Raw genomic sequence first — 19,352 nt, 5'->3', positions numbered from 1 at the left:
CTTTCTCATCACCAGCATTTATGAAAGTCACATCGACAAAATCTGTGGGTCTGTCTTGTGAATGTTTTATCTAATTCCAGTGTTGCTAGCACATCAGAGGGTTGTGCTTTTTGGGAGGTTTCCAGTTGTCTGGTAGAAATCCAACTGCTTATTCATGGATGAAATCTGATCAAGATGGAAGATACTGCAATGAGTGGAATTACCTTTTGGCTTTGATGAGCTGGTCTAAAATTGGAGGGAGAAGCAAAATTCTACTATATATAATTCTTTTTTCTCCAGTTTTATTTATTTCTTTTCCCTCCCCTCCATCCTTGCACTTTTCTCTGGGCAATTGGCAAATCCATGAGTGCTGTTAATGTTGCTCCTTGGCTGAACATTAAATGTGAATTTTTGAACACAACCTCCTTATCTTGCCCCTCCCTGAAATGCCCCGATCCTGTTGGCTCAGGGATTGTACTTGTTCTTGGAATATCCCAAGGGAAATCCCAGCACTTTTCACATGACCTAATGATTGTTTGAAAGTGCCTGATTTTGCAGCTCCTTTCTTTTAAACTCTGAGTTTTGAAGTTTATGTATTATATTGGACTTTAGAGAACTTTAAGTCAGTTCACTTCTTTTAGCCCAGGCATGAAAAACCTTTACTGGAAATTATGTGGTGTCCATGTAAATACTGAGATATCATTGAGCAGTGGACATTTGCCTTAAAGACAGAATACAAACAATGAAAATACACCAACCTTTAGCCCACAACCATTATCTGTGGTACCTTAGTAATAGATGAAATGCCTTGTGCAGAGTTCAAGGCTCTCATATTTAAAGACTGAGGGATTTTCTTTTCCCACAGTTAAAAAGAAAATGTCGCAACTGAAGACAATATAATTTTTATTAGTTTAAAATGTGTTGTGAATAACCTGACCAAGTAGAAAAAGCCCCCATGCATGCTAGTCAATATAGGATATTTTTATCTGCCATTGCAGTTTATATTACTTCTGTATTAACCATCTTAAGCAAAAATATGCCAGACCATTTGGGCCTTAGGATAATGATGATGTGATTTATTGCACTCTGCGTTTCCATCCTGCAGCAATTACCAGAAGAGCTGATAATGGTCTGCAATTTGTTTTCCAGAACTGGGAATAGCTGCCAGCAAGAGCTGCTCTCAGGGAAAGGCAGTGGCTGTTTACCTGCCCTGCTCAGGCAGCCCAGGGAGGACAGGTCAGTAAAGCCCTTGGGAATGCACAGCAAAGTGCCAGCCTGGTGAACCGAGCAGCTGTTTCTTATGAGCTGCTGCAGGGGGACTCTACAGTATAAAAACTGAATTTTTATTAGGTTTCTATAAAAAATATGAGATCTGACTAAAAGAATGGGTAATGTATCAGTTTTCCTACCCTCCAGTTCACTCACATCAATTTAAAACCTGCCCTTGATTCCAAGAATCAAGTGACGCCACCCTGTTTTTAAAGAGCTCACAGCTCTAGTTATTGGTGGAGGTTCCTTATATTGGAATTTACTGTAAGCACTTGTCGTAGTTATATGAAATCTTTATAATCCAGGGGGTTAGAGATGTTTCCTGTTTTGAACTGGTTTCTGGGTGACCTTGGTGTCACAATGTATTGAGGCTCCACACACATTTTTCAGGACATGATCCTGTCCAGCTGTGACAACAGTTTGTCAGCTGAAAAGACATGAGATCCTGTGAATCTCAGTACAAGGGACAAATATTCATCTTCAAACAGAAGATGATTTCATACTTTATTGAAAGTTTTTGGGTCTTCATTACTGTCAGCAAGGTTGGTTTAGTTCTCTATAATAGCAAAGGGATTGTAGGCTACAGAAAAGTATTTTGACAGAAGGTGTCGTAGCCTAGGTCTTGGTGAATGTGCAGAGTAGGATTTCAGCACTTAATGAACTGAGAACATCAAGTGATACACAAATATTTTGTAGACTGAGAAAAGCTTTTTGGCTTCTCTAAGAAAAAGAAAAAGTTGGTCTATATGTTGTCATTGGAGAATGAAGCTGATTTTTTTTGAAAAGAAGCTGAATTTGGCTTGGCCTGTGTTCTGTCTCCTCTTCTGCTGGTTCTCCTTGTGTGTTTAGACTCTGCTCTGGTGTATTCAGTACCTGGTGTTTTTCATGAACTGTCATATAGGTAGCAGTCTGCTACTGGAGGATAATAAATACTGATTTGATTCTAACTTCTTAAGGTTGGTATTCAAAGTTTCAGAATGGTAGAATGAACTTATACCGTGCTTTATTTAAAAGAGAACAATTAAATGGTTTGCCTTCCTCACAATAACTACTTTTCTGTAACATGGCTGGAAAGAAAGAAGGAATCCTATTGACATTCCCATTGGTGAAAGTCAGAACACAAGGGTCTGGATCACATCCAGCAACAGAAGGAAATCCACTCCTGTGTCAAGATGAGGGAACCACCAGGGGATTGCAGATGCCAAGCACAGGTAACAAAGGACTCTGCATTACCGCTTCTTCCTTCTCTCTGCTTCCTTTTGCACTCCTGTTTGTGAGAATTCTTCCCTGCATTCTCCAGAGTCAGTGGGATTCCCAACAAGTTTTTAGCAATAGGAATAACAATCTCTTCAGGCTCTTTAATGCGCTTTCACTTTGGCAAGGAGACAGAAGTATTTTCCCACCATTCTTCTCCCTGTTAGCAGCAGCAGCTTTTTTTTTTCTTTTTTTTTTTTTTTTTTTTTTTTTTTTTTTTTTTTTTTTTTGGTTGGTTGGTTGGTTTTTTTGGTGTTTTTTTGGTTGTTTTTGTTTTTGGTTTTTTTTTGTCCCCCAGGTCATTTTGCTCCAACACTTCTGAAGGGTTATCCTGAAGTCACTCTTCAGTGAGTAACCAAAATAATCAGGTATTAATTACAGCTAAAGAACAAGGTCCAAAGCATGATTCATTATAATTCTTCAGTTCATCTAGAGTAAATAGGACCTTATCTCTGGGGCTGCCTAAGTTTTTTACCCCAGTGATATGTGGAAACTATAGCTCAAGATCTTGGAGGAAACTTTGAACCCACTACACCAGTTCAAACAGGTTTGTGGCCTTTGGCTTTTTAATCTTTGCCTTGGTTCACTGTTAGATTTGAATGATTGCCAAGTACTGTAAAAACCTGGAAATTGGATATTAATCTTGAAACTCTTGTTTAGATTCTTTTCCCAAGGAGGATGTTGCACAATAAACATTGCCCATCCACCTGGCCACAGGAGAGTGTTTTCCACTTTTGTTACAACTCTTATTCTCAATGAGAATGGAAGAAATTCTGCACTTTGCACGAGTAGGCACTGAAGCTACAAAACAATGTGAAGATGTCATTGTTTAAATTACTGTATGGTTATTTTCATTAATAATATGGCCTTGCACTCATGTTAAACATTTGCACTGAAAGGTATCAAAAGGTTTTGCAAACGATAATTCACAAAGCAAATACTTTTATTTTTCTGTCTTCACAGAATAACTTGTGCTTGAGATTGGAATCTTTAAGTGCCCCTACTGGTCTAACAGAAAAAAATAGTACTTAGGATTTATGCCTGGTAGTGTTTTTAAGCTTCAGCTGTAGTGTGAAGAAAGTGGGTAGTATAACCATACATTGGTTATTTCACTAAATTTCCTTTTTATGCATTTATTTGATAAAAAGTAGTGCTTCTGTTCATCCATGGAAGAAGGCATCCAGGGCTTCTCAAGGACTTTGTAGCCTTGAAATTTCTCCTACTCAAGGACAATAACATCAACTTTTCTTTCTGGGGATCTTATGATCTGAAGTGAGCTGTTTCTGATCCCAATACATTGAGATTGGGACCATGGCAGACCCTGATCATGTCTATGAGGAGGCCATGCAGAAAACCCAAGGTAACTCCTAACTTGGGTGAGCAGACCAAAAGGAAAGAGTTCAGCAAGGAAGCCTGTATATTTCTTAAAAGTGGTGCCTTCATCAAGTGCAAATCAGGTAGGTCCAGCACAGTTGGGATTTGTCACTTGATTTCTTGAAGCTGTGCTGATTTACCCTGGTTTTGGTCTGACCCTCTGCTCCTGACATGCTTACAAAGAGCAAACTCTATTTGCAAGTCTAATAATGTGGCTGAAACTGGTAATTATTATACATACTTCTAGAAGATCTATAATATAATTAGCAGCTGCTTTGAGTTGCAAAATTACAATAAGAGAAGATTTATGTGCTTCCCTTTAGCTTGAGCATGGTTTACTTCGATAAATACAATTCTGAGATAAGAATAAATGCATATTGCATTGGGCAATCTTCCCTGTGACACTGAGATATGTATTACCTCTTTGCTCCAATTATCCAAAATGATGTTGCTTTCCCTTTTTCCCTGCTTTGATTACCTTTTCAAGTGTTCTGTACCACCCTTGCCAAAGGGGTGCAATTATCCCTACAGGTTAAACCTCTTGACTTGGGGTGGAGAAGTTGTGCAAACGCCGGTGTTGCCACTGTGGCTGCTCAGTGAATCCAGCCTTGTGCCCTTTCATAACTTCTTTCACTGGGAGTCCCACCTGAGAGTCTGAAGAAGCCTTGGTGGTTTGGGTGGAATATGACTTAAGCCAGTGAGCAGAAAAGCTGTTCCTGCCTTGGTCTGCTGGTCCCTCACCACTGCTGTGCTGCCAGACATTTCTGATTTGACTCCTTCGATCCTGGATGTTCCAGTGCAGAGCCACTGTCCCCCTGATTTAATTGGCAGCCTTCTGACAATTATTTATCACTTCTCTAAAACTTTGTTTAGCAGAAGCTGACCGGATGTAGTGAATGACCTGTGGCCAGGGCCTTCCTAGGCTTTGAAACTCAAGGCAGGAGCCTTGCTGGCACCAGGTCCAGCTGTTTGTATCTCAGAAGCTCAGAGGATTCTCAGCTCTTATAGGCCAGCTCCACCACAGGGACTCCTTCCTGACACAACTTTAACAAAAAGATGTGTGAGAATGCCTTCACCAGAATTTCATCCCTTTCAGGCATTGTTTCTCCAGTGGGACCAATGGCTTAAGTTCTTCTGCTGAGGGTTATGATTGCAGAGCTCATTACAAGGGTCTAAACTCTACTGAGGGCCTTCCTTGCTTTCCACTCATATGTAATATGGTGAAGATAAATTTATTCCACTGCCTTTCAAGTCCTCTGTGCTCAGAAGGAATTAAGATTAAACCTTCTACTGCCCCCTCAGAGAAGGTGGAGTGAACATCAAAACAGCCTTGTGACTGAAAGTCTGACTGAGGCTAATAAAAACCTGTTCTCTTGAAACATCCTTGTTACTGCAAGAGGAGCACTTCTGTAACCTGCCAGCCTTCAGCTCCCTTGTACTTCACTGATTAGAAACAATACCAGATGCACTGGTGATAAACTCTGTGTTGGCCCTCTGATCTGTGCATGGCTCTCCTGAAATGGGGAAGCACAGACTACGTGCTGAGCAGCACTGCTCACCTCGCTGAGGTAACAGCGAAAATGCCAAAGAAGAGATCATGACAATAATAAGGATGATGAGAACGATAAAAATAAAATGACGTACTTGGAAAATCTCTCGTGTTACCTTGGCTTAGCCTGAGCAATTTATAGAAAAACTCCCAGTTCCCAAGTCTTGAATTGGGATAGAAACTCTCAGATGGTAAAATGAGAGGCATAGTTATAATTTATTTAACAATGGAGTGGTTTTTTGAGGTAAAAGAGGAAATGCCTCAGATTTAAAACACTAAAGTTGCCTGAAGCACAGAGAGAATTGATGATAATGTGGAACTCTGGGTTTGACTCTTCATGAATGTGTCCCTATTTCCAGAATTTGAGTCCCAATTCAGAAAGATTTCAACTATTTTTTCAGAAAGAGATCAGATCTAATGAAAGCTTTTCTGCTGATTTTGATATGATTTTGAAAAAACCCCAAATGATAATAAGCTTTAACCAGTGTATTTTCTAGTTCACTCTTGTAGTAGTAACATTGCTCTCCCTAAAAACTGCAGGATGATCTGGGACTTCATCCAGCTCATGCTGAAGTCTTTCCACTCAAATAGAATCCTTGGTGAAAAAAATTAGAGGTGATTCCTCAGTAAATACAATGCATTGTCCGTGATGGACAGTTGCTTGCAGTTACTCTTGCATTCATTCCAAAGCCTGCTACAGGATGCTTAGGAGAACTGCACAGTATTACAGGCCTTTGTTTGAATTATATCCTTTTTATTTTGTAGATTTTTTTTTTTACATAAAAGGAGGAGGAGGAGGAGGAAATTTATGAAAATGCAGACTGTGTCAACATAGTTCAATTTCTCAACTTGTCATCTTGCCTCAGTTCTAACTGGAAGAGCCTGAAGAAGGCCCTATGGCCAACTTGTCAGCTCTAATCTCCCCTTCTACTCATAGCGGATATTTTATTAACACTTTTTAAGACTTTTTTTATTTGTTTTGCAGTCTACATGCTGAGGCAGCAGCCAGTTTGGTTTTCTTCATCTTTCTCTCTTCTTGCTCTCTGCTTCCTGAGAGAGAGGTTGGCTCTTCTGCCATCAGAGTCCACAAATCACAGCAAAAGGGATTGTTGCAGTTTTCATAAATGTGGTGTTACTTGAAAATTATAGACTGCAACTGCTTATTGCAGTTCTGTGCAGTGGCTGTAAATTGGGCCCTGTATCTTTCTGGTGACAGTCATTCCCGCAACAGGCCTTTTAGGAAATTGGAAGGGAAATTAAACAAGAGCAAGGGGTAGCCTTCCTTTTATCTTTGACATGCCTTCCTGAAATCCTTATCTATCATATTCAGGCAGAGATGCTGCTGGAATGCTGGTGGATTTAGATGTTGTCTGTCTCTGAAGCTGCAGACTGCTGATCCTGCACGCTCTTTGAAGCAGGACTGTTGACAGGGTCTGGATACACATAAAATTTTATGAATGATGGACCATGGTGACATGGCACAGTGGATTGTACTATTTCTCCATTTTCACTGTCCATTCATCTAAAAATCAGCTTTCTCAAAGCCATTTTAAAAGGGCTAAGCTGAACACACTGAGGCCATAGGTAGGGAACTGTTTTCAGACAAGTTTGAGTGGTCAGTAAAGGAAGGTTACATGGTGACTTTATGTCTTTTGCCCAGGAGATAAAGGTGAATGCACTGAATGTTCTGTTGTCCCTTTTTTTTTTTGTCTGTCTGGACTGTGGATTGAGGCATGCAGGAGTAAACAAGGCTACCTGTTTGGTTGCTCCTTCCTTGCAGGATGTGTGTGGAGGTGTGGACAGCTGGAATTGTCTGCTCATCCACTGGTCTAACTGCCTGAGCCAGCACAAAGGATGGTAGGTACTGCAGAAAACTAATATAATCTACTGTTTTATACATATATATATGTTATATATAACTATATAATACCATACAAGGAAAGAGCCTGTAAATGCAAGGTGGTTTCTGAGACTCAAAGCCTTCTCGAGGTGATGCACATTACTCACTGCCCCGTGTGCTGGGATGTGCCCGGTCCTAATCCAGCCCCGAAGCCCTGGCCTTCCTTCAAGTTTGGTTTGATGGGAAGGGCTCCTCACCTAACCTTACCTTTCTCTTCACCACTGAGTTTGCCTGAAATGAACTCTGTGTTGACACTCGTGCAGGCAAAAAGTCTCTGTCTGGAAAGAAAAAGCCTTTTTATATCTGTTCTGCAGAAGAACACATGTTAATTCTGGCTATGGCAGATCCTCTAGGCCCCAACTCTGACACACCCAGCATAAAGAGAGTTTAGACAAGCACTTACCCTTCAGGGTGGGAGGGATGCTCAGTTTTATCACCTCACCACACCCCAGTGCTGGTTCCTCCAGGCCCTGTTGGAACAGCCAGGCTCGTTCCCCGTGTGCGGGAAGTGCCGCGGTTTGTGTCCCTCAGCAGTGACCTGCTCCAGGGCACTCTGTGCTGCAGGAAAAGGGTCAGACACAAAAACACCTCTTTGCACGGGTTGGGGAGAAGCAGTCAGTGCTAGGAAATGATGGATTTAGCAGCATCACACATCCCAAACCAAGCCAGAAACCCGGCCTGGAGACACCTGCGCCTCTCTGGCGCTGCTGGTGCCAGGGGAGCAGTGCCTCACCTGAACGCAGCAGGACAAACCCCAGACACGCCCGGTGGGAGCTGGCACCAGCCCGTGGTTGTTCTCATCCCTCTGCCAGGGCAAAGCCTGGATTGCTCTCTGTGCCATGTTTAAAGGAGCCTGGGCAAATTACAAGGCAGTTAAACCCAGTGATCTCCTTATCTTTGCTATTAGTATTGCTTTTGATTATTCTGAATGATAGATGGCAAGAAACCAGATTGGCTTTTGATCTGTAATGCCAAGTGTTTACTTTTCACCAAGCCCAAACAAGGAAAACCCATAACTCTCTTTCACTTTTGTCTGTCCCCTATTTGTTTTCATGTACGAGCACAGTGCTTCAATGTTCAGGCTGTAGATGATGCCAAGGAAAATTGAAGTCCAAACCAAGAAGCTGCTTTCACTGGAACTTAGAAAAATAAATACAGAGAGCTTTCTGTTGCTCATTTTATTTCATTTTCAATAAATCTAAATTTTGGGTCAACTCAACCTGACAGTGTTTATCTAAATAAAAATGCAATGGTTATGGGAATGAGAGCCGGTCCTTAAATCAGAAGAGGAGGTGACTTTGATTAGTGTTTGGCTAGGAAGAAGGCAAGTGTCTGAAGCAAGAGGATTTGAAGATCTTGCCATGTTCCACTGAAGTGGGTACAAATTTTATCAGTACCTTTGAAGCAAGTAGAATCCGACTCTAAATTAGTGATTCTGCATTACTTAATAGCTCTTACTCGAATCTAGTGCTTCTGGCTAACTCCAGTTTTTAGCTGGAAAGCTGACTGGAGGGGTTATTTGAAGTTGCCTTAAACCTATATGCTACTAAATGATTTACTGGATATTTAGATACCTATAATCCTGGAATTAGACCTACTGGGATATAAATCCCTGAAGCTCACAAGCAGTTAAATAATGACTAAATGGAAAAAGAAAAACCCATCTAATCCTTTCCATGCTAAGGTATATAATAGCACAAAATTGGAAAAATCCATCTTCCACACCAAATAGAGTGATTACAAATGAAGGCAAGAACATTATCCAAAAATATTGGAGGCTGGAGAAGTACTGTGATCAAATAGAACAACAAACAATTCCTGAAAGAAAGGGAAACTACGTTAATATTTATGTATGTGTTTTACAGGGTCTGCTTGACACCGAGTTCCTTCTGTACATGCTTTTATCAAAATTCTTAGCCAACTGAATTCCATATGTTTATTGCAAAGTTTTCCTTTTTCTTTGCCAGGAGGGCATATCCAAAGCTCTCATGAGAGACTGAAACCATGGGCTGGATTTGCTAAGATCTGTGAAAGTTTCTCTGCCTTTTTGGGAGGAAATATGGACTGGTTTGCCAAGATGGAATTTTACCAGCCTGCCTACTGTGGACAGGAGAAAGCTGCCTTGGGACTTCAGTGGCCCAGGAACCAGGTCCTTGTCCTGTTTTCCACTCCCTATGGCTTGGTAATACAGTTCTCATGGTAGACTGGCAAACTCAGGAGCAACATCCACAGTTCTGGTTGCATTGTGCCAGAAAAAATGGGTTTGAAGGACCTCAGCTTGATTCGGTGCTAATCCAAAATACTGCACAATGCTGAAGAAATGAGGAAAGGAAGTTTAAGCGTATAGAATGGTGCTTTGCACAGCTATAGCTGAAAGGGGCCAGTGCTGTTCATTTGATGGAGTGTGTGGGGCTGTGTGCACGGCAGCATCTCTTGAATCGAGGGTTTCTGTATGCACTGCAGGGATCCTGTGGGAAAGGAGGTTACACATTTCCATCCTCATTCCCAGAGTGTTCCTGGAAGAGCCAGCTGCTGAACTGACTGTGGTGCTTCCAGCACCTTGTCTGGTCATTCTGAAATTGATTTCACAAATATTTCATGTGTTCCAGGCAGGCTGATGAGGACGAGGTGGACTCTAAGAAGAATTGATTCTACCCTTGCTCTGCTACAGAACCTCATCGCCTTAATTTTGCAGAAGTTCATCTGCATCCTGAAGTGCTGGTGCTAAAAAATGAGGAGCAATTCCCTCAGTAAGGTGAGTTACATGTGACTAATGACAAATACTGCAGGGCTTGGCCCCACACCTCTTCTGTATAAATGTAATTTTGTACAAATAGTCACATTCATGTGCAACCACTGGATGTGTTACTTTGATCATTTGACAAAACGAGCAGAGGCAGGTAATTAATCTTGGTTATTAGGTGTTTGCCCAGTGTTCACAAGTAGAAGTGGATCATGGTTACTCTGCCTCTGGGGCTATTTATTTGCATAATTTCCTTTGTTTGGTAATAATGTGCGATCCAGACGTTGGGGAAGAGTCATAATCCCTTTGTGGTGGAATGTGTGTGTTTACTAAAACCAGTGCACAGTTTGTCTGAATGTATTTGTGGCCAGTCTCTGCCCACTGTTCCCATGCAGGAGGACCAGGGAGCCCCTGCCTATTTCAGGAGGGAGCAGGAGGCCTTGACCAAATGTGGTGTGCTGGAGTCATTCCCAAACTGCTCCAAATCTCAAGGCAATTTTCTGTGCTTTGCCCTTCAACATATGATTTATGTTAGTGAGGTGTGGAGTCAGTGCTTCCCTTGGTGAGTTTTGTTCTACAATGGGAGTTACTGAAATGGAGAAGTGGCAGAGGTCACACACCAGAGTTTCTCACCTGCAGCTCTGCCTGCCCTCCTCCCCTGGCTCCTCAGCATCAGGCAGTAGGGACTGGCTGTTCCATGAGCCTCAGGATACACAGCAAAGCCACCAGCTCTTCTGAAAGTTGCTACTAGGTCAAAAGAGCTTTATTTTTTTTCTTGGAGATGCACACTTTAAGAGCTCCTCCAAAAAATTCCAGTGAGAGCAGAAACAGATAAATGTTAAGCTTCCTTTGCATTCCACAAGAGGTCCCAGCTGGTCTTTCTCTTCCAGCAGTAACCCTGGGGCAGAAGGCAATGCTTTTTATTTCCTCTCACACTCTGCAAAACAAAACCTTAATAAGGCTTGACACAGTTGTTCTTCTCCATGTGTAGTCTGAGGGGGTTCCCTTAAATCTCTCTGGATGCAGGGTTGTCTGGGACATTCCAAACACTTTGGCTGAAATTCTATTCAAAGTTTTATCACAGGGCTTCTCATGTGGATGAATCTCAACCATAGTTTCTATTTCATCTGATTTTAAGGTCAGCAGGAGCCATGATAATAATTTTGCCTGAGTCCCATATGCCAGAGGGTTTTGCTTGGTGACTGCTGCATGGAGCTTGTGGTAGAGCTTGAGCACATAGTTTAGAAAGGCATTCAATCTTGATTTGAAAACTCAAGTGACAGGGAGTTTGTCATGGATAGTTTACTACCTACCCTGGCTTGTTCTTGTGGATCAATTGTCTGAGTCACAGAATTTAGGCTGTACAAAAACAGGAAGCAAAATAAAGCAGTGTCTCCCTTCACAACCTAAGGCTCAGATGAGACTGAAAACTGAGTATATTGAGATTTACTTTTTACAAATCTGTAAACAAGTAGTTTCAGGATTTCACAGAAATACACATTAAGAAAAGACTCCCAGAGAGCTGAAGCTTTTTCTTTAAAATATTTGAAGTGAGCTTTCCACCATCATTTTTATGGCAGTTGAAGTGTTTATTTATGTACTTGGAGGCTTGATTCTGGGAGATAGAGAGGTTGGGAAAAGAAAAAAGATGCTGTTCAGCAAGCCAGCAGAGAACTAAGAATTGACAATTTGCTTTCAAAATAAAAACAAAGTGTTGCATGTGCTGAAAAGGTGTCTGGGTCTGTGTTGGTTGTGCTGCAGTCAAACTCTGCCCAACTGGACCTTGTGTTCCAGCCCCTGTGAGCTTGTCCTGGAGGTTTGCTGAGTTCACTGCATTCACTTCTGTGTGGGTAAATGGGGTCCCAACATTCAGATTTTGTGCCTCACCCTGAGCGTGTTTGCTCAGTGCAGGAGCTCATGGCACAAGCTGTGCAGGGTGACCCGAGCCCTGGCAAGGACCAGCTGCAGGCCACAGCAGCTTTTGCCTTCCTTGTGAAGCTGAACCACTGCAGGAGCATTTCCTTTGGCATCAGGGGGTGCTGAAGGTTCCTTGAGAAATGTTCTGGCTCTGAGCCATGACAACACCACCGTGAGAGACAAGGACAAACAGAGGGCAGGGTACCAAGAAGTTATGCAACATTAGACCAGGTTAAGGTCCTCTGGTAATAAGTGTTGTTCATAGGAGCAGTCATTTTCGTGGTTGGGTTTTCTTTGTTTTGGTTTTTGTTTTGTTGTTTTTGTGTGTGGGGTTGTTTGTTTGTTTGTGGTTTTTAGGGTTTTTTTTTTATTTCAGGCTTTGTAAATGTCTTATCAAAGTTCAGAAAGGAAGTCTCTGCTAACAAGCGTGGGGAAGAAAACGTTATTAGCTGAAGGCCAAGTTAATAAATAGTTGCCTGTTTAAGACTTTGCTTGTGGATGAGAAGAATAATTGCATCAACAGTTGATTAGGCATTAATATCTGTAACAGCCATTAAACCACTGGGAACTTGTAAATGGGGTAGCTGGTCTAGAACTGGCTGGGTTAGGTTTGACTTCAAGAAACCTTAAGGAACCAGGAGGTGATCAGGAACACAGGGGTGTTCTGCAGGTGCTGCTGCTGCCTCTCCTCTGCTTTTTTAGTCCAGATTTTACTAGATGAAAATTACTTTCATACTGAAAAATGGAACAACTTTGACTATCCAACCTTAAAATTAATTCAAGGTTTCATTATCAGTAAGTTAAAGGTTTCATTTTTTGTAGGTTCTTGAATCACCTAAATATCCAATCTTTCAGTGTTTAACTGATATTTGGACTATAATGTTTCTGTGTCTTTAATGAGGAGCATTTTGTGTTACATAGGGTGCTTGTTTTTAAAATGTTTTAATTTACTAATACGGTTCTCTATACTTAGATGAGAAAATATCTGAATCACCACACGATGCTAGGTAATTTTTAATTATATGTAGATGTCAATATAGTACATACATACATAAATACACAATGAAGTCTCTTGGACAGTGAAAAATTAACCACAGCTGAGTGGTAAGAACGAGAACAGCACTCCCCATGAGGAAATAAGAAATCAGAGGGAAAAATCCTTCTTCTCTACACTGAGTTTCAGGATTGATGTATGTCCCAGATTATGTAGGAAGCAGATTTCACTGCCTTGCCCAGTATTCCGTGCTGGCAGTAGGTCTCCTCCTGTTCCACAGAAGTGCCATTACTGGCAGTGACAGTGCTGGGAACGTGTCTGTGGTGCAGGAGCTGCGCTCCTCTGCAGGTGTGACTCGCTCTGACCCTTCACAGCACAGGGAGAACGTTCTCAAGGCTCCAATTATTCCCATCTGGTAAAGGAAGGATGCATTTGTCACAGGTGTCTATTGGCCTTTTCAACTCTAAGTGGCCACTCTCCAACTGGCTCAGTGATGGGACTGTCCACAGAGGAAAGGGGAAGCATCCCTACGTGCACACTTCCTTTCAGAGCAAGTCTTTATGCTGAAGAGCCTAAGATATTTCAGCACACTTTGGAGTGATTTTCTAGAGAAAAATTTGATGCAGGTATTTGCTGCCCATTTTATCTTAAACAGTCTGGAAGAGATGGTTACCATTTCTTCTAAACTCTTAACTCACTAGTCCCAAAGCAATGTCCTCTTTTTTTAAATTTTAAACTGAACAGAACCCAGCATGCTCTAGCTTTGCTTCTCAAGTTTTACCCTTTCATTTCTTTTTTTTCCGAACAGGCACAAGCCTTAAGCACAGGTGGCTGCTGTGGTTTTTTATTTCTGATGATAGCTATTGACCTGCCAACTGGGTATTCTCTTGGTAATAGTAAACAGGTTCCTAATGGCTAAACTTTCTTCCATTTAAATTCTGTAGTCCAAAAATAATCTAGTTTTTTATTAACCAGGGAACATATTATTAAACACATACATCATTTTTACCAGACTGTACCTCTGTAAACCTAAGTAGTTTTAAGTCAATGTCTTAGGGTTTTGTTGTTTTGATTTTCTCTTTTTTTTTTTTTTTTTGGGGGGGGGATAGGCCTCCAAACAATGGAAATTAAAAACTGAATTTAGTGATTTGTGTGTAAGCAGAAGGCCTGGGAGCTAGAAACTATACACAATTTTGACAGTGTGTTTGAAACTACATGAGAAAGAGTGTCTGACGAGTAGCAGACTCCTTGCTGGCTATGACACAATCAATAAGTGATTTCAAGGAGTGTGCTTCTCTGGTTTATCTTGTTTTGTATGAGTTATGACACCTAGATACTTATTTTTTCCATTTACATAACGTGTTTAAATTGAAAAAAATCCATTATACTTTCTCAGCTATTAAAAGAAAGGCGAGACCTTGCTGGCATCAGCTGAGTGACCCCTCGAGTTAACTGATTATGAAAATATCAGAGCTTTGATGTGGTCTGGGCTGGACCCCCTCTGGTATGGCCAAACCATATGGAATTTATATCTCAGCCAGTTCAGGGGAGAATGAGATTGTTTGCTCCAGGATATGGTAATGCTCTCATTGACCCTCGGAATCCTTGTGAACGAGTGTGAGTGCTCAGGCTGCTGTCACAGCCTCGGCCCAAGTGCGATCCAGCAGGCTCTGGTCAAGCTCTTGCACACGCTGCTCTGCCAAAGGACTTCAGCCTTCACCTACAACATCCTTGTTTTTCCATTACTAAGACTTTCCCAAACATACAGAGCCAAAGGGACATATTAACACGTGCCTGCATGCCAGCAGGCACAGCCTGTCTCTGTGGCCAGGAAACACGCTCGTTATTTAACAATGGATGGAGCTCTCTGCGTTTGTTTTGCACCTGAGTCACTCTTGGCCACCTTACTTGTATCATTCAGGTCACCTAATATGTTATGTAAGTGAGCTGTAGCTGGCCAGCATGTCCAGATTTCCCTCTGCCACAATAATGGGAAAAGACAGCTTTAGTTTTCCTCTTCTTGTCTCATTTGGATGTCACAGGGGTACAGTCCTGTGCTATTGTGCTCTTCCAGAAAGGTCTGTGGGTTCAGCATTGATGATCCAACTCATCTGCACATCCCTTTGCCTGGCTAAAAATCCAGCTGTTACTACAATCAGTAACTTTTACCATTGGCATGGCTGCTGCTCCTCTTCAACAAAACTGTAATTTCCTTCTTTTTTTTCAAAATATATTCCTACTTGTCCTTAAAGGATATGTATTTTTCCAGCTTTCTACCTATCCAAACTAAAAAAAAAATCAAAATGGGATTTTCTGGATTGCTCATTTCTTGAAAAAATCCATGGCCACAAATGGGTAGTCTCAGTGGAGAAGGCAGAAGGGTCCAGAGGAGATAGTGCTAAATAGCATGAAGATCAAGTGGCCTAATCTAGAAATGTGGTCTGAGCCAAATTGTGGTTATGTAGATTTTTTATTTATCTGGTAATTATTAGTGAAAGAAGACTGCTTACTCTAAAATATTTCCTTATTTTTCTGGATAATTATAGTGTATTTGGAAATTTTCTTTTTTCTTCCTCAAGAGGCATTTTTGAAAAGCATAGTGTACTTGTGATATCCATCGCCCTCTCAGTGCATACAAAAATTTAAAAAGTGTGCTTCTGATTTTTTAGTATAAACAGAAACTTTTAAATTCGCATGAGCTTTTCTAATGAATAATGAAAGCTGAAGCCAATGGGAAGAAGCAGAGGAGAGAGAAAACATGGAGATAATGGGTTCAGGAATGGGAGAGCAGTGCCAGAGAAGGGACTGCTGCAGAAACCTTTCCCTAGCCTGGTGTCCCTCTAGCAGGGCTCTTCCTCCCAGAGCCATCCTTCACAAAACTCAGTTTTTCACTGTTTCTCTTGCAGGGTGGTGCTGGGGGCGTCCCTCAGAGCAAAGGAGAGCAAAGGCAGTGTTGGGTTGCATGGCTTCCACCTCTGCCCTCAGAGTGGAATTTGGGAGCTCTGTGGGGCACCCAGTGCTCCTTGTTTGCCTGGCCTCACATCTCAGCAGCAACCTGGGCAAACCTCTGCTCTTGGTGCCTCTGCTGTGCCCCAGACACCACAGGCACAAGTAATTTTGGGTAAGTCTGTACCGAAGTTTGGTTTAATAAATCCCTCTAATAAGTGCAACAAAGGAACAGCAAAGATCCCTTTGGTGGCTGAGCCAGCTTAAATGAGCAGAATGCTTTCTAATTAACAATCCAGTGGTTCGCTTCACATGCTTGGCTCTCTATAAAGTGAAAAAATACTTTTAAAGCATTCAAAGGCATCTTTGTTTTAAAGCAGCACAGAAATGCTGCTCCATCCACTGACCACCACCACTGCTCCTGAGGCCACGCAGCCCCAGGTCACTCTCACAAAAGGGTTGCCAATATTTTCTCAGCAAACTCTCCATCGATTGCATAAATACAGTACAGTACCCATGAGGTAGTGTTGACCTGTCACATAGTAAAGATGTGGCAAGCCCCATAATTCATTACCAGTTGGAAATAGAACATCATTGGAGAGATAAGGATAACAATGACTTTCCATCCAATGATAAATTACTAGCAGCTGCATTATTTTCCCTCACTTATATATGGCTCTCTTTATTGAATTTAGCTTGAGATAAATAAATGATCTGCCAGGAGCCTGGTTAATATTACTTCTCTGGGACCCATTTCAGGCCCAACTAGGCTTTTGCTGATAATATCTTTAAGCTTTTCAGTAGGGAGAGACATAACATTTGTTTCTGACAAGAACCCTATGTCGCCTTATCTGTTTCATTTGAGAGGCCGTCGACCTCAGCTTCTTTAGTTAAAATGAGAGCTTTACTGTGGAGGCTAAGTTCTTGAACTTGACTCTCTTCTTGCAATGAGATTATATGTCCTGGTTGTAAATTTGAAGCCACACATGATATACAGTTATTCTTAGCATTTCCTGTTGATCACAGGGTGGTATTGATTTGCCCTCGCTTTTGAATTTTTCTCTGATTTGTTTGGAAAGGAATTCCACTTCTTTTATTATTATTATTTTTCACCCCACAATAATGTGTGAGATTGTTGATACACACTCATATTTAACTTCAGACATTTGTTCCATTTGCAAATGAGAGTAGGAATTTTTTTTTTCACAACCTCTCTCTCCTCCTTCCACCTTAGGGAACACATCTTAACAATCATATCCACTTGGTTAAAAATAAAAACAGCCAGTCCAAGAACAAAAGATTAACTCTTTCTGTGAATCAAGATGCCAAAGAAGGCAGTTGAAGCCCTACACTTCTTTTTGTTACTGTTAATAATTCCCTTATTGCTTCAGTGATCCTGACTTTGCAGGTTCCATTGGAAAATTTGAGGCAGGGAGGGGATGAAGTGGAGGTGTGAGGCAGCAGGCACGATCAGCCTGCACTGCACTCCTCCAGTGACTGTTTGGATACCTCCATTGTGGTATTTTTGTTATTTCTGGGAAACCCTATCATCAGGTTTTAGATTAAAATCGGACAACTGCCATTTTTCATACAGTGTGAATTAGAGGAAATTAAACCCAACCACTTCTGATAAATCCTCTCATAAATAAACTGGCTGGTGGTGTTAGATACAAGTCCAGCCACAGTTTGATTCACATTGTAGTGAACAAAGAGCAAGTTCTGTCTATTTTAATGCTCCATCATCATTATTGTTATTCATACTACAGGAATGCCTGAAGGCTCCAGCTGAGTTTGGAGACCCCATGTGCTACGTGCATAATTAGACTTGCCTGGAAGGGCTTGCAATAAGAATAAGATAGAAAAAAAAAATGAAGAGGAGCTGTTATACCTTCCTGTGCCTTTTACTTTACAGTCAGGAAACTGAGGCTCAAGGAGGGAAAGCAGTCAGCTCAAGGCAGCGAGGAAAGTCTTTGGCAAAGTTGGCAACTTCCAAAAGATCTTCTGAGCTTCTGCCAAGTACCTTGATGTAAGATCCCTTCCTACAGTCTTTTTGGGGGTCACCTGTCTGCTTTATGCTTTCCCACTAGGCAAAAGTTAGAAGATAAAATGGGAAGATGATGATAAATCTCTTTTATCTGATGTTAGAGGAATTCGTGGTTAGAAAAAGAGGCACACCCTAAATAGCATTTTGCATAGATTCATGTAGAAGAAGATATAATCTATGAGCATTTTAATTTTAATTTGAACAATGTCTTGTCTTGAAATGAAATAAGGAAAATTTTTATATAATAAGAATAGTTTTGGCATGTAGTGGCCATTTACCCTGTCACATCAGAAGACAAAAAAAATCTTGTACAATGGTCCTAAAAAGCAGAAAGGTTAATATTTATTAAATCAGAAAAATAGGACAGTCATGTGACATGCAGTTGGTGTAAGCTAGAACCCATTCTTGTTTATCTTGAGAGATTGACAGGAATTTCTCATCAATAACTATTAACTAAACTCTTCAGAAATTAATTTCATTTACTATCATAAACAGAGGCAGCAGGGGAAAAAAAAGGTACATGAAATAAATTATTTGCTGCCAAAGAATGAGATTGCTTTTCCATTTCTGCTGTGCTGCCATTCTAATGTTTCCCTTAGTACCCAGAAAGTATCAGGGTGAGATTCACACACTTGCACAAAGCCGAATTAAAGGGGCTGCATGCAGGGCTTTCCACAGAAGACTGAATTGACTTTGTGCCCTTGTGTATACTTGGTGTGTGAGCAGAGGGAGGGGACTGCAGCAGATGTAGCAGTCCCCAGAGAGAGCTGGGACAACTGCTCCAGGGGTTCTGACCAGAGATTGCAGTAGTTTGTCACCAGATTACTTCTCTCATTTTCTGTGTGGTGATCCCTTTGGGCCTGCAGGTGCAGGGATTGCTTCTTGGAGGGGTGAAGTCATCAGACATCCCTCACTTCTATCCAAACCATGTCATTGCACAGGGAAGGGTGATACACATCACTGGAAACGTTTACTCTAGTGAATCATTCTTGCTAAGATCCTGTGCAGTGATAGGTAAGGGCAGCCTCTCCTTTTTGTGAGCCTCAGAAGTGGAATGCTGAAGTCACTTGACCAATGTGAAGGGAGGTTCATCTGGGAATAAAACCATTTTGGATTAGATTAATATTCCTTTCCTGGCTAAGAAGGGACTGCCTTTTCCTGGTACATGGGTGCCTGGATTACCAAGCATGTGGCACTCATCAGGACAGTTGCTCTGTACTTTGTTCACTCTGCCATAGAGGACTCTTGATCTATATTGCTGTTTCCACAAAATTGGTTTTTCTACACAAACAGTATCTATTACTCAAAGTAGTTTCTTCATCTCCTATGAGTCCACCAGAGAATTTTATGTCAGTGAGCTGCTGAGAGTTTTTACAGCAATCC

General features: G+C 41.4%; 2 long non-coding RNA genes across 3 annotated transcripts in view; one reads left to right on the top strand and one right to left on the bottom strand.

Moving 5' to 3' along the window:
• Window positions 1-6,756: 6,756 nt before the first annotated feature.
• On the bottom strand, window positions 6,757-8,154 carry LOC134557742 (uncharacterized). Of its 2 annotated transcripts, none has more exons than XR_010082167.1 (4): window positions 7,729-8,015; window positions 7,533-7,603; window positions 7,181-7,289; window positions 6,757-6,858 (listed from the first exon to the last, which is right to left on the bottom strand). It is a non-coding gene; the product is annotated as an uncharacterized LOC134557742 (long non-coding RNA). The 2 variants fall into 2 exon arrangements; XR_010082168.1 differs by lacking the exon at window positions 6,757-6,858 and adding an exon at window positions 8,059-8,154 and having other exon boundaries at window positions 7,729-7,883.
• Window positions 8,155-9,940: 1,786 nt separating this feature from the next.
• LOC134557726 (uncharacterized) overlaps window positions 9,941-19,352 on the top strand; it is a 199,608-nt gene continuing 190,196 nt past the window's right edge. The window contains exons 1-2 of the long non-coding RNA XR_010082152.1: window positions 9,941-10,080; window positions 15,886-16,100. This is a non-coding gene — a long non-coding RNA (uncharacterized LOC134557726). The remainder of the gene's footprint in view (window positions 10,081-15,885; window positions 16,101-19,352) is intronic.

Source organism: Prinia subflava, chromosome 13 (genome assembly GCF_021018805.1).
Source record: "Prinia subflava isolate CZ2003 ecotype Zambia chromosome 13, Cam_Psub_1.2, whole genome shotgun sequence".
Taxonomy (NCBI): domain Eukaryota; kingdom Metazoa; phylum Chordata; class Aves; order Passeriformes; family Cisticolidae; genus Prinia; species Prinia subflava.
This window is presented reverse-complemented; position numbering and strand designations above follow the sequence as displayed.